This window comes from Salmo salar, chromosome 25 (genome assembly GCF_965601325.2).
Source record: "Salmo salar chromosome 25, fSalSal1, whole genome shotgun sequence".
Classification (NCBI taxonomy): domain Eukaryota; kingdom Metazoa; phylum Chordata; class Actinopteri; order Salmoniformes; family Salmonidae; genus Salmo; species Salmo salar.
This window is the reverse complement of record NC_138315.1, coordinates 14,774,399-14,790,549: the sequence shown is the minus strand read 5'-3', so window position 1 is coordinate 14,790,549 and position 16,151 is coordinate 14,774,399. Positions and strand designations below refer to the sequence as shown.

The 16,151-nt window shown below is 43.8% G+C and overlaps 1 protein-coding gene across 1 annotated transcript in view; it reads right to left on the bottom strand.

Annotated features, from left to right (window-relative positions):
- Window positions 1–16,151, bottom strand: part of LOC106586201 (beta-1,3-galactosyltransferase 1) — a 120,224-nt gene that overhangs the window by 79,434 nt on the left and 24,639 nt on the right. Inside the window, exon 2 of the mRNA XM_014173207.3 lies at window positions 3,687–3,794. The gene's annotated coding sequence lies outside the window, so the exon portion shown is untranslated. The remainder of the gene's footprint in view (window positions 1–3,686; window positions 3,795–16,151) is intronic.

The window sequence follows — 16,151 nt, the reverse complement described above, 5'->3', positions numbered from 1 at the left end:
TAAAACTGTTTGAATGGTGTCTGTGAGTATAACAGAACTCATTTGGCAGGCAAAAACCTGAGACATTTTCTGACAGGAAGTGGATACCTGATGTGTTGAATTACCTTTAAGCCTATGCCATTGAAACACACAGGGGTTGATTCATGTTTTGGCACTTCCTATTGCTTCCACTAGATGTCACCAGCCTTTACAAAGTGTTTTGAGTCTTTTACTGTGAGATCTGACCGAACAAGAGCCATGGAACGGTGATGGCCGATTAGACTCTGGCGCGCGAGTTCATGTTGGGTACCCTCGTTCCAATACGTTATAAAAGAGAATGCATTCGTCCACCTTGAATATTATTCATGTTCTGGTTAAAAAAGGCACTAATGATTTATGCTATACAACGTTTGACATGTTTGAACGAACGTAAATATATTTTTTCCCCTCGTTCATGACGAGAAGTCCGGCTGGCTTAGATCATGTGCTAACAACACGGAGCTTTTTGGATATAAATGATGAGCTTTTTTGAACAAAACTACATTCGTTATGGACCTGGGATTCCTGGAAGTGACATCTGATGAAGAGAATCAAAGGTAATGGATTATTTACATAGTATTTTTGATTTTAGATCTCTCCAACATGGCCGTTTGTCTGTATAGCAAAGCATATTTTTCTGGGCGCAGTGCTCAGATTATTGCAAAGTGTGATTTCCCAGTAAGGTTATTTTTAAATCTGGCAAGTTGATTGCGTTCAAGAGATGTAAATCTATAATTCTTTAAATGACAATATAATATTTTACCAATGTTTTCTAATTTTAATTATTTAATTTGTGGTGCTGACTTGACTGCCGGTTATTGGAGGGAAACGATTTCCTCAACATCAATGCCATAGTAAAACGCTGTTTTTGGATATAAATATGAACTTGATAGAACTAAAAATGCATGCATTGTCTAACATAATGTCCTAGGAGTGTCATCTGATGGAGATTGTAAAATGTTAGTGCATCATTTTAGCTGGTTTTATGGTTTTGGTGACCCTGTCTTTGAATTGACAAAACATTACACACAGCTATTGTCAATGTACTCTCCTAACATAATCTAACTTTATGCTTTCGCCGTAAAACCTTTTTGAAATCGGACAACGTGGTTAGATTAAAGAGATGTTTATCTTTCAAAGGGTGTAAGATAGTTGTATGTTTGAAAAATTTGAATTTTGACATTTATTTGGTTTCAAATTTGCCGCTCTTGAAATGCACCTGCTGTTGATAGGGTGCACCACGGGTGGCACGCTAGCGTCCCACATAGCCCCAAGAAGTTAACTGAGCTGGTCTTGGATCATTTACCAGTCTTTGTTTCAACGCAGCCTTGAAATGCGTGGACAGAGTTCAGGAGCCAAGATGATTTGGATGTACTCCGTCATTCCTGTAGAGTATCTTCTGTTTCCAGAAGGTGTCAAAGTTATCAATAAAAGTGACTACAGCAGAGCTACAGTAGTCTTTTAGCCTGATGTGTAATGCCAGCAGTCTGCTGAATCTTTCACACCCGTGGCCCAACGGTGGTACTGGACCTGAAATTATTGGCAATTTTTTGGAGTCTTTAATGCTAAAATCAGTTCTTTAAAATCGATTTTCAAATGTTCCGAGCTAGCCCTCCTGATGTCGTTTGACCCCACATGGGTCAACTGTGTGTCAGCTGGTAGAACAGTTGGAAGCAGCCTTGTTATGTACTGTACTCGTGCTCCTGGGTAGTACAGGGTTTTTGCCTTGGGGACCGAGATGTTTCTCACTATGCCTATGATGACAGCTGGTGATGTTGAATGGGCCGGTCTCTCAGGCAGCCTCACGGTCTGGTGAGGCTGGGAGCTCAGAGGATCTGAACCCGAGGTAGAAGCCTCCGGAGAGGGAGACAGAGCCGAGGACGAAGATGCAGGTACCTCCGGATCCAATCTTGATTGGGAAGCCACCAAGGACGAAGGCGCCGGAACCTCTGGATCCAGGGCGGCAAAGCTGTTTCTGGTCTGTGTCAGTTCCGGGTTCAACATCTCCATGGAGACCCCTTTTGCCAGAGGATGCCTTCTTCGACTTCCACGGCGAATGACGTACCTCGATGGCTGGTTGGTTGGTTGGAAAAGAGCTCCATTCTCCAGGGAAGGGGGAGACCCCTTCGGGGATGGAACCCTGCCTAGCACCGGCCAGTCGGCTATGGAGAGCCGACAGGCAGCGAAACTTCCACCAGACCAGAGCGGCATCTGGCTACTGAAGTGGAAGAACGAATAGGTGGGAGTGGGTTCCCCAGTAGCTTATGTAGGTTTTCTATTTGCTTGCTAAGAGTAGCTACTTCGCTCCTGTAGTCCTCTGCAAGCAAGCAGTTGTTACATTGAAAGTCAGCACATTCCACATTGTCCCAGAACAAAGCAAAGTAAACACAGCTCCTGCAACGCTGGAAACGTTCAATAGCGGCCTCCATTTGAGCCGCCGAGCCAGCTAGGCTAGCTGGGCTTTTGCGTCTCTCCCCCTATACGGAATCTGGCAGGATCCCGGGACAGATAGCAGCGCTCACAGTAATTTAGCTCAACAGAGCCGCAGGATTCAAAATAAAATAAAAGTATATAAAAATACTGCCATCAAAAAAAACTGTCAGCTTTTAAACCGAGGTCTTTAGTCCAGGTTTCGGCGTTCGACAGTGTTCAACAACGACAAACATTTTGGCCGGGTGGCCAGCTGTAGGAAGAGTCTTGGTGGTTCCAAACTTCTTCCATTTAAGAATGATGGAGGCCACTGTGTTCCTAGGGACTGTCAATGCTGCAGACATGTTTTGGTACCCTTCCCCAGATCTGTGACTCAACACAATCCTGTCTCGGAGCTCTACGGGCAATTCCTTCGACCTCATGGCTGAGTTTTTGCTCTGACATGCACTGTCAACTGTGGGACTTCATATAGACAGGTGTGTGCCTTTCCAAATCATGTCTAATCAATTGCATTTACCACAGGTGGACTCCAATCAAGTTGAAGAAACACCTCAAGAATGATCAAATGGAAACAGGATGCACCTGAGCTCAATTTCGAGTCTCATAGCAAAGGGTCTGAATACTTATGTAAATAAGGTATTTCTGTTAAATTTTTTATGGAACAAAATGTGGAAAAAGTAAAGGGGTCTGAATACTTTCCGAATGTCATCTGATTGCCATGAGACTGAGCTGTTTGTATGAATAAAAGGAAAATACATGCTTTGACCATATGAGACAATACTGATCATTTTGTTAGTTGTAAGACATCAGCTGTAAATTATGTTGTTATCCAACAACTCGGCATTTGCGCCAGGACACATTTCAGTATTTAACTTTGCCAAAAGCATGACTTATTCTGCAGATATGCAGATTCTGCTTATAGTTAATGACTACTGAAATGGAACTGCAGTTTAATTACAGTGGGATATTCCTCATATTTACTGTCCACACTTGTGTCAGTGATGAGTCCAATTGAGTGTAAGCTTCCTCTAACCGCTGATTGGAGAACGTGCAAGAGAAGAGGTTGCAGAAGTCCATAAATAAAGCCCCCCAAAAATCATATTCAACCAGCACTGTGGTATTAAGCAAAAGCACATTTCCCTTGAATTCCCTTGAAGCAGTAAACCATTGAATTCACAAATGGAGATTACACACAATTAACAGTGTTGGCACTTTTCTTAAAAATTATAATTTGGTACCTTGTGTGCATTCTTTTGATGTCAGGTTCCTGGCTGGTTTGCTCTAAGACCTCTCAGATACAGAACAGGATTGCGCTCAGACGCAACGCATTTTTCTCAGCTCCAGATCTAGATTGAGAGAGGGTGGCAATGTGAAAACAGCGCCGCTTTTCTCTCAGCATCACATCACTAAGTAAATAGCAAGCTGCTAGATCATTCACCAGGGTGGATGTTTACACAAAGCCTACTCAAGGACCTGTCAGAGTTGAGGAGAGGACTTGTTGGAGACCAAACAGCAGCAGCACAAGAATGCTGTAGAGTAGGTACAGAGCCCTACAATCATCCTGTCAAACAGAGCGGGAGAGAGAGCGAGAGAGACGGAAAGAGAACGAGAAAGAGAAAAAGAAAGAGAGAGCAGAGCATTGGTAATCCTGGTGAGCAGTTTGTTGGGTGAGCCCAGAGAGCTGCTATGTCATTGCAGCCCTGGCTGTCACCACTGGGTGAAAAGGTGTAGGAGGACAATGTCTGTGTTAACTGAGAGGAATTATTCTATTCACACTCCAAGGCAGCAGCAGAGCATAATCAGTCTGAGCCCCGCCGAATCACAGTCCCCTTTAGCCCTGTTAAAATAGCTGATGGTGTTTGATTTGCAAATCCCCAAAAGGCCAATAGCAATCTAAGGCCTATAGCCATAGGTGGCCTATCACACTCAAACCCTCAGTGCGAATGTGACAGCTGGCTAATAGTCGTATATATCTTCAATGAACCATACGCCCCAGGTCAGGGGTAAATTGACCAATCACGCAGTGATCACCTCTCACTTTTCAGAAGTGTACACCCCGGACCATTTGTGAAACTAAATCCATATTACTCAATTCCAGTGGTGACACACTGGTGCTTACTGCTTAGTGCTAACCAGTAAATTTCCCCCAGTTTAACAAAACATTGTATTTGTATTTGTGGGGTTCAATGTTACTAATAACCTGGAACCTTATTATTTCTCTGCTAAGAGGCTAGTCTTCATTCACGGAACTCTCCCTTCCTATACACACTGCTGGACAAGGCTTAAATGGAAATAAGTCAACAGGTTCTTTAGCCAATTAGGTACTCAAGTCCAAATCAGCTTCTCTTTAGTGTTCCAGCAATTATTTGCTGAACACTAAATTAGATTTGGTATTCAGGAAACTCTTAATTGCACTTAGGCTAAGCTGATAGCCAGGGTTTGATCAGCACCATCAGGTCACCTGTCCTCGACACGCCACACCCCTAACCCAATGACCCCCCTGACCTCCAGTGACCCTGGATGACCTGGTGTCTCAGGAGCAGGAATGACTCTCTAGTTTTCTGCACTAATAAGAGAACTGCAGTAGTACATAAGCACTGGGGCATTGATGCCACTCACCCCACCACTGACTGGCCTGCACAGTCGTATCTGAGTGCTCATTAAGCCTGGACAGATAGAGAGAGAGCTTCAGGGAACCTGGCATGGTCTTCCTTCTCCAGTGTGGTCAAACAACACAGTGGAGATAGCAAATCCCCTCCGAGATAAACACCTTAACACTCACTCAACATTAGATGTGAACGCACATCACCAGTTCTACCCATCACAGACGTGCCCCTATGCACACATGCTTCCATACAACGTTATGAATATTCCAAGTATGTGAAGATGGATGGATGGACCATGCCCTGGACCCAGTTTCAGTTCGCCTCTGCTTTGGAGCGACTCCCCCTCTGAATCTTCCCTGCAGTGCACCGGAGCGTGTTTTGGCATGATACACCTCAACATCAACCATGAAATGAAAAAGGGGCCCCTCTTTTGCTAGAGATGTGACCCTAAATTTCCATGTGATGTATTTCCCTACCAGGATAATATCTCACCACAGAAGTTCCTTGATTGAAAGTGCATTTTTAACCTACACAGCAAATTTGCGATTATATGTGACCATATCAAAGTGTTAAACTAACACTTTTCAAAGTGTTGATGAACTAACACCCCAAGAGTGTTGGGTCCTTAACACCATCCCACTGAGCACAAACTGGTTCAATCAAGGTTGCTTCAACGTCATTTGTCAACGTATTGTAACATGGAATCTACGTGGAAAATACATTGAATTTTTAAAAAGTAATTAACTGTTGTTTTGAGGGTACAGTGCATTCGGAAAGTATTCACCCTTTCACTTTCCCACATTTTGTTACGTTAGTCTTATTCTAAAATGGATTAAAAACATTTTTTTCCATCAATCTACACACAATACCCCATAATGACAAAGCAAAACAGGTTTAAGAAATTTTTGCAAATGTATAAAAGGAAATATCACATTTACAGAAGCATTCAGACACTTTACTCAGTACTTTGTTGAAGCACCTTTGGCAGCAATTACAGCCACAAGTCTTCTTGGGTATGACGCTACAAGCTTGGCACACCTGTATTTGAGGTTTTCCTCTCATTCTTCTCTGCAGATCCTCTCAAGCTCTGTCAGGTTGGATAGGGAGCATCGCTGCACAGCTATTTTCAGGTATCTCCAGAGATGTTCAATCAAGTCTGGGCTCTGGCTGGACCACTCAAGGACATTCAGAGACATGATATTTATTGATTTTATTTAAACAATCCAAAAGGGGTAGGCAAGAGAATGGTAGTGGACAAGCAAAAGGTCAAAACCAGTTCAGAGTCCAGGAGGTACAGAGTGGCAGGCAGGTTCGAGGTCAGGGCAGGCAGATCGGTCATGCAGGCGGGTACGCAGTCCAGAAAACAGGCAAGGGTCAAAAACCGGGAGGACTAGCAAAAGAGAATATAAACAGGAATACGAGAAAAACGCTGGTTGACTTGAAAAACATACAAGACGAACTGGCACAGAGAGACAGGAAACACAGGGATATATACTAGAGGTCGACCGATTAATCGGAATGGCCGATTAATTAGGGCCGATTTCAGGTTTTCATAACAATCGGTAATCGGTATTTTTGGCCACTGATTTGACGATTTAAAAAAATATATATTTTTTTACACCTTTATTTAACTAGGCAAGTCAGATTAAGAACACATTCTTATTTTCAATGACGGCCTAGGAACGGGGGTTAACTGCCTTGTTCAGGGGGGATTCGGGATTCGTTTTTGCAACCTTCCGGTTACTAGTCCAATGCTCTAACCACCTGCCTTACATTGCACTCCATGAGGAGCCTGCATGGCAGGCTGACAACCTGTTACGTGAGGGCAGCAAGAAGCCAAGGTAAGTTGCTAGCTAGCATTAAACTTATCTTATAAAAAACGATCAATCTTAACATAATCACTAGTTAACTACACATGGTTGATGATATTACTAGTTTATCTAACGTGTCCTGCGTTGCATATAATCGATGTGGTGCCTGTTAATTTCTCATCGAATCACAGCCTACTTCGACAAACGAGTGATGATTTACCAAGCGCATTTGCGAAAAAAGCACTGTCGTTGCACCAATGTACCTAACCATAAACATCAATGCCTTTTATTAAAATCAATACACAAGTATATATTTTTAAACCTGCATATTTAGTTAATATTGCCTGCTAACATGAATTTGTGTCACTTCTCTTGCGTTCCGTGCAAGCAGTCAGGGTATATACAGCAGTTTGGGCTGCCTGGCTCATTGCGAACTGTGTGAAGTCCATTTATTCCTAACAAAGGCCGCAATTAATTGACCAGAATTGTACATAATTATGACATAACATTGAAGGTTGTGCAATGTAACAGGAATATTTAGATTTAGGGATGCCACCCGTTAGATAAAATACGGAACCAAGAGCCCTTGGTTCTCTATGGTGTTTAGGTCAGAGCATGATTAGGGGGGTGTTCTAGTCATTGTATTTCTATGTTGGTGAGTTGTATGGTTCCCAATTAGAGGCAGCTGGTAATCGTTGCCTCTAATTGGGGATCATATTTAGGTAGCCTTTTTCCCACCTGTGTTTTGTGGGATATTGTTTTGTTTAGTGCATTGTGTGCTACGAACCGCACATTCATTTTGGTCTTTGTTGTTTTGTTAAGTTTCACTTTGAAATAAAATACGTGGAACTATACGCACGCTGCGCTTTGGTCCCGTCCTTTTGAAGAACGTGACAGAATATCCCACCACACAAGGACCAAGCAGCATGTTCATGAGGTAAAGGAGTTTTGGACATGGAAGGAGATCATGGGAGGACACGAGACCCTTCCTTGGCGGGAGTCGCAGAGGGCGCAGGAAGGACAGCGATGACGCCGGGGACCGCGGCCACAGAAACCCCAAGATTTTTGGGGGGGGCACGAGGGGTGGTCGACTGAGCAGTGGGGAGTGCCAGAGCCCGCCTGGGAGTTGATGGAACAGTGTAAGAAAGGATACCGGAGAGAGGGGTTAGCTAGAAGTATGCGGCAACGCAGGCGTTTGGAGGAGCGTGTCATCAGTCCGGTGAAACCTGTGCTGGCTCCATGCACCAGGCCTCCAGTGCGCCTCCCCAGTCCGGTATGTCCTGTGCCTGATCCCCACACTCGTCCTGAAGAGCCAGGGATCGTCAGGGAGGCAATGGAGAAGTTGGGAGAGAGAGATGAGAGAGATGTTGGTCAGGTGTGTTCTGCACAACATTCGACCTGAAGATCCTGTCTGCAGTCTGGTGCGTCATGGGCCAGCTCCCCGCACCCTCCCGGAAGTGCGTGTCACCAATCCGGTAACACCTGTGCCGGATCCACGCATCAGGCTTCCAGTGCGCCTTCCCAGTCCGGTATATCCTGTGCCTACTCCCCACACTCGCCCTGAAGTGCGTGTCACCAGTCCGGTGCCACCTGTGCCAGCTCCACGCATCAGGCCTCCAGTGCGCCTCCCCAGTCCGGTACGTCCTGTGCCAGCTCCCTGCACTCGCTCTGAAGAGCGTGTCACCAGTCCGGTGCAACCTGTGCCGGCTCCACGCATCAGGTCTCCAGTGCGCCTCCCTAGTCCGGTACGTCCTGTGCCTGCTCTCCGCACTCGCTCTGAAGTGCGTGTCACCAATCCGGTGCCACCTGTGCCGGCTCCACGCACTAGGCCTCCAGTGCGCCTCCCCAGCCCGGTACGTCCTGTGCCGGCTCCACGAACTAAGCCTCAAGTGCACCTCTACAGCCCGGAACCTCCAGCAACGGTTTACAGTCCGGAGCTTCCAGCGACGGTTCACGGTCCGGAGCTTCCAGCGATGGTTCACGGTCCGGAGCTTCCATCGACGGTTCACGGTCCGGAGCTTCCAGCGACGGTTCACAGTCCGGAGCTTCCAGCGACAGTTCACGGTCCAGAGCTTCCAGCGACGGTTCACGGTCCAGAGCTTCCAGCAACGGTTCACGGTCCGTAGCTTCCAGTTTAAGAAAGTACATATTAAACCAATTCTTTCCCATGGGGCGGGACATTTTGATCTTATTTGTTTTGTCTAAGCTATATATTTCTCTCTCCACACCTTTTAAAAGGTTTTGTAAAACAGCCGAAGTGTTGGAACAGCAACCCTGGTGCAAAAAGAGATCTCCTGGAAAAGCCTAACATATTGAATACAGTACCAGTCAAAAGTTTGGGCACACCTACTCATTCCAGGGCTTTTCTTTATTTGTACTATTTTCTACAATGTAGAATAATAGTGAAGACATCAAAACTATGAAATAACACATGGAATCATGTAGTAACAAAAAATGTGTTAAACAATTCAAAATATATTTTATATTTGAGACTTCAAATAGCCACCTTTTGCCTTGATGACAGCTTTGCACATCCTTGGCATTCTCCCAACCAGCTTCATGAGGTAGTCACCTGGAATGCATTTCAATTAACAAGTGTGCCTTGTTAAAAGTTAACATGTGGAATTTCTTTCCTTCTTAAGGCGTTTGAGCCAATCAGTTGTGTTGTGACAAGGTAGGGGCGTTATACAGAAGATAGCCCTATTTGGTAAAAGACCAAGTCCATATTATGGCAAGAACAGCTCAAATTAGCAAAGAGAAACGACAGTCCATCATTACCTTTAAGACATGAAGGTCAGTCAATGCGGAAAATTTCATTAGAGTTAACTGCACCTCAGATTGCAGCCCAAATAAATGCTTCACAGAGTTCAAGTAACAGATACATCTCAACATCACCTGTTCAGAGGAGATTGCGTAAATCAGGCCTTCATGGTCGAATTGCTGCAAAGAAACCACTATTAAAGGACACCAATAAGAAGAAGAGACTTGCTTGTGCCAAGAAACACGAGCAATGGACATTTGACCAGTGGAAATCTGTACTTTCGCCTGATGAGTCTAAATTTGAGATTTTTGGTTCCAACCGCTGTGTCTTTGTGAGATGCAGAGTAGGTGAATTGATGATCTCCGCATGTGTGATTCCCACCGTGAAGCACGGAGGAGGAGTTGTGATGGTGTGGGGGGTGCTTTGCTGGTGACAATGTCTGTGATTTATTTAGAATTCAAGGCACACTTAATCAGCATGGCTACCACAGCTTTATGCAGTGATACGCCACCTCCAGGCTGTGTAAGGGCTATTTGACCAAAGAGAGTGCTGCATCCGATGATCTAGCCTCCACAATCACCCAACTTCAACACAATTGAGATGGTTAAGGATGAGTTGGATCACAGAGTGAAGGAAAAACAGCCTACAAGTGCCCAGTGTATGTGGGAACTCCTTTAACATTTTTTACATTTTACACTTTAAGACTGTTGGAAAAGCATTCCTCATGAAGCAGGTTGAGAGACTGCCAAGAGTCAAGGCAAAGGGTGGCTACATGATTCCATATATGTTATTTCATAGTTTTGATGTCTTCACTATCATTGTACAATGTAGAAAATAGTAAAAATAAAGAAAAACCCTTGAATGAGTAGGTGTTTCCAAACTTTTGACTGGTACTGTATATGAAACCTTTTTGATCTACTCAAAGATCCTCTATTAGCATGTTTTAACCACTCCAATCAGGTAAACTATCAGGTACTCAGAAAGAAGGTTTGATTTCACTATTACTGAAACATTACCCAGCTGGTAAGTGCAAAGATCCAGTCTATCTAAAAAACTGGAGGCCTCTTACACTTCAGTGTTGTGACGCAAAAATCCTAGCAAAATGCGTAGCACATAGAATTAATTAAAACTGTTTTGTCAGATATTATACATCCTGATCAGACAGTTTTTGTTTTACATGGACAATACTTTGGAGATAATATAAGACAACTATTTGAAACAATAGAACATTAGGAACATTAGGAAACAAGGTGTGGTATTCATAGCAGATTTTGAAACGTTTTCTGATAAAGTATGACATTTAGGAGAATCTCTTACACAATGGGTTAAAGTTATGTATAGTAACCCTAGGTGTAAAATAGTAAATAATGGCTACTTCTTAGAAAGTATTAAACTGTCAAGAGGAGGAAACAAGGTTTTCCACTGTCAGCATATCTATTTATTATGGCCATCGAAATGTTAGTTATTAAAATCAGATCCAACAATAATATAGAGGGGCTAGAAATCAATTTTCTCTTAAATCTGCAATCTGGATCCCTGTACAACCTAAGAGAGGATCTAGATAATTTTTCTAACCTCTCTGGATTACACAGAGAAACATAAAGCACAGGCACACAGGCAAAGTTTATGTTAAGTGGCAGGCCACAGCACAAAGAGACCCAAGTATGACTGTGTATCAGTACTTTTGTGTTCATTTAATGCAACGTCCATTGGGTATAATGATCACATGAAACACTGAGCTGCGATATACAGAAAGAAGCAAATCAAATTACGTGGGCTACTCTCCGCTCGCCTGCTGCCAAATCAAATGGGATTATTGAAATGTAAGGTACAATCTGCGGAGTCTCTCTGAGTATGATTAGATTCAAGACATATTTCTGAAGTTTCAAGATCAAATGTTGCTGCCTGTGAGTAATATCTGCAACATTTACTGTATAATGTGCTATTCAACACCGAGTAAAGGGATGAAAATATTATTCTTTGCAAAAAGCATTTAATCTATCCTACAGTCGGCATAACATGTGAGTCTTATGCGCCATACAGAACTATCAAACCATCCACTTCCGTACCCATTTGGAGTACCCACCCCGCCTCAGTAGGATCCAGACAGGGAACACCCATTGACATAGTCACATGGAGCTTCTATGAAGAACACCAAACCCCGAGGAGGAAATCTGACTTTCATCTGAACAGAACAAAAAAAGAGAATCTGCAAAAACAAATTATTGCTGCTGTACGTCTTTTTCCAATTGGAACCCAGCGTGCATACATTGAATAAAGGCCTATTGGCTGAATTGAATTGCTCTGACTAATGACACCTCAGGCAGACACCAGAGGGATAAATATTCCCTTTGTTTCCAATAGATTCACACCCTGCTCGTTCTCCCATTACCTCTTTCTACAGGGGCCTTCTTCCACTTCCATTAGCACCATACCTTGTCATAGTTAAGAGAAGAAAATACCATTTCTTCCTTGATGAAAACTCATTTGATCTCCCAAAACAAGTTATTTTCTGCTACTGCCAATTTGATTGCCCTGTGGTGCGGCCTCTTCGCCCCAATCTTCATCACTTTCCACCACTGCAGGACTGCCTTGTTCTCTGAGTCTCTCCCTCACCCGCCATCTCTTTCTCTCTCTCCGACTCTCTCTCCCTCTGATCCTTTCATCCACCCCCTGTCCAATATTGCCCTGGTCCAGGCATCAAGGCCTTCCACAAGACGCTCTTTAATTTTGGCCTGAAATGGGGGCTAATGGCGCTGGAAGATCCAGTGCATTTATCTCCGTCTCCGTCTTTGAAAATGCCTCGATCTATTGTTAAGGGGCCTGTGCTTTGTTTCGTTATCACCACTAATTGATGCAATTACTGGCCTACCTTGAGAGAATAGCTAAAATAGGAAAGTGTTATGGTGAGGGATAAACATTACACTACAGGGGCAGATAAACAACGTACACAAGCTGTTTACACACGCGGCTTTCTGATCTTCGGGTGAGTAGCTATGCTCTCGTGTGGTTAACACTGTGCAGTGATTGCATTCCACATGTTTTAGATTCGAAAATTCCAGCCTCACATGTGCCTTAAGATATTCTGTGGCCAGACCTGAAACGACACACCATTATTCTCCTCTACATTCTTCCGACTACAAGTCTACAGTCTACCAAAACAAATCAATAGCAACTCCAGGTCCCAGCTAATACCAATCACGTTTTCTCATTAAACTAGTCTAACTGGAGAGCCGTTTACTCTTGCAGCCTGACAGGACTGATAGAGGTCTTTGTCTGAGTGTGGTCTAGCCAGCCACCCATCAATGAACACAAAGCAAAAGGTGCTGACGAGTTGAGCTTTTCTTCTCTTCTGTGTGAAATTGTCTCCGTAAGGCAGAGATATTGCAACACATATTCCGTGGACATAAATCATTCTGTTTCCTAATAATGTAAAAAGCTCAAGTAAAATTGGACAAATGATATACATTCCATTTAAATTCAACACAATTGCAATGCCACTATGGGGCTTTAAATAAACAACTGGAGGATGGCTTTTACTAGACACCTCACAAAACATCTCAAGACACAGCCACGGTTGACAAGTGGAAAATAAATGATTGACGAACACTGGAGAGGAGTGATCATGTGGTTCAGGGACATCTTTTCTTCCGTAACACCCCCGCTGGTCCTCATAGCAGCAATGAGTCTCTCCCTCACGCCTGTATTTAGGGCTCCCGAGTGGCGCAGCGGTCTAAGGCACTGCATCTCAGTGCAAGAGGCGTCACTACAGTCCATGGTTTGATTCCAGGTTGTATCACATCCAGTCGTGATTGGGAGCCCCATAGGGTGGCGCACAATTGGCCCAGCGTTGTCCGGGTTTGGCCTGGGTAGGCCGTCATTGTAAATAAGAATTTGTTCTTAACTGACTTGCCTAGTTAAATAAAGGTTACATTTAAAAATATATATACATATAAATTATACGTTTCAAGCAACGCTGACTGTGACAGCTCCCAGGCTGTAGGATATACATTCTGTATAGGTAACCACTTGAACAACTGATGTTGGCCTTAAAGCACATCATATGTTACCCAACCAAAACCCCTTTCATCCCCTCTGAGCCATGCCCAGTGGATCTTCTGCAAAGTCAGTCATAAGTCTCTCTATCGGCAACTCGCTGTAGCTGACTGCTACAGTGTCACCTTCAGAGGCCATTCAGCTGTGCCTGCTGTAGTGGTGATAAAGGTGGGCTCAGTGTAATCTGAAGGTGCTCTGTGTGATCACTGTCATATATCAACTGATGGAGATTGGCAGTGTTTTAGACCTCATCTCAGAGTAAAGAAAATGGCCCAATGCAATAGCTTGGTTGAAGTACTGTGTTGATGGTCTGACGGTCTACAAAGGGAACAAACAAGTTTACCAATAGGAATAGAGAGTAAACAATGAGTGAACCTGTGATTATAGAGTGCTCTTTAATGCTATTTGACAACGTGATTACATTCTCAGAGTGTCTTCATTTTCAGATGACCAATTTCGTTTTTGGAAAATTGTTCATTTTGTATTCTATGGAAGCGGTGTGTAAACAGTGCCCGATAAACTGAAAGGGTTTGTAGCACCCTCAAGCCTGCTGTTTGCACCCAAGTAGAGGTTAGGTGTCTGTTTTCAAATGTTTCAAACAAAGCCAACTGTCTCAAGCCTGCGTCATACAAATGCTGGTAGTTGGTAGAGAAATGTGGCAAGCCAAACGTAAGTTTGTAGTCAAAACATACTTTAGCTTAGTACAAGGCAAGAAAAGGAGGGACACAGGAGACAGAGATTCCAAATGTCATAGAGAGAACCAGTCCTGATCCCCTGTTCCTCATTGTGATTGGAGACGTATCTCTTGTGTGTGTGTCGTGCCTCTCGTCTCATCTCTCCTGGGTCCTGGACCTGAACTTGGACTTGGTAGCTGCTTACTGATCTGTTGTGAATCACTAGTTGTGTTACCCCAACACTTCCCAACTGCAACCCGCTGCAACCACCATTTGCTTTCTACAAAGACATACAATCAGAAACTGTGTTCAAACTGTTCAATGTCAAACTGGGTTCAACTGCCTAACTTCACAAAGACCACTAATCCCTTGTTGGGAACAGCGAGCAGGGAACCTATCTCATCTCAGCTGCCTAAGTCGGGCTCACAGAGCATCCAGAACAACAACAATTACAGCTTATGAATTTAAGTGATGCCTAACCTCACAAAGAAGAATTGAGAAGAGCAGCACAAAACGTCATGAGATGAGCTGAAGAAAAACTGTCCAAAAGAGGTAAAAATTGCATTATGGACGTTTCAAGGATATAATCGGCTTCAGTATTGAGTCAAAATACTCAGGTTGATATGATGATGATTAATGAGTGAAGTTCATTGGTGCGTGCTGAGGCATGCTGTATAAAATATTTTGCTAAGGTCTGTGTAATGTCCTCCGAGTTTTTCCTCGGCTGGAAATATAGTGGCATGCAGTTTAAATTAAGGGACCAAACTCCACTGGGACCCCCCCCCTCCTCTCAGATAGAGAGCTAATTTACTCTGTGACTTCACAAATTGCTCTTTTGCACTAGATGAGATTTTGCTTCTAAACTAATGGCAGCTTAATGATGTATGTTTCATTTATAAACATACACATCAATTCAGCCCAGATTTCATGAGGAGGTCAGAGAGAAGGGGCAGGAAATAGAATCTGCCATCCTAGAAGTTGTTTGTGTGAGGTCAAAATTAGATGCGTTGTACAAAACAAATTTATCAGCGATTTGGTCGTCTCTAACAAATCTATCCAATCAAAGAGCTCTTAATAATCTTCGGCATGAACGCCGGATTAGGACGCAACACTGCCCTGCTCAGATCATCGTTGATGGCGAGACAGTGGGGTCAGGGCAAGTAAAAATACAGCATTCTTCAAAGACAGCATTCTCAAAGAGTTCTGGGCCAGAGGTTCAAACAGTGTTTCACTATGGGAGCAGAAAGTGTTTCACCAGTGGGTGGCTAAAAACAGACACAATGACAAAACCCTCATGACACGCAGAAATAGCCAAGGCATACAGCTTGAAAGTGGACGGCGCACGTTGCATGTCAAACAATGATGTTGCTCTTGCTGCTGGTGATTCTCTGATCCACCTCTACGCAGACGACACCATTCTGTATACTTCTGGCCCTTCTTTGGACACTGTGTTAACTAACCTCCAGACGAGCTTCAATGCCATACAGCTCTCCTTCCGTGACCAACTGCTCTTCAATGCAAGTAAAACTAAATTCATGCTTTTCAGCCGATCGCTGCCCGCACCTGCCCGCCCGTCCAGCATCACTACTCTGGACGGTTCTGACTTAGAATATGTGGACAACTACAAATACCTAGGTGTCTGGTTAGACTGTAAACTCTCCTTCCAGACTCACATTAAGCATCGCCAATCCAAAGTTAAATCTAGAATTGGCTTCCTATTTCGCAACAAAGCATCCTTCACTCATGCTGCCAAACATACCCTCGTAAAACTGACCATCCCACCGATCCTCGATTT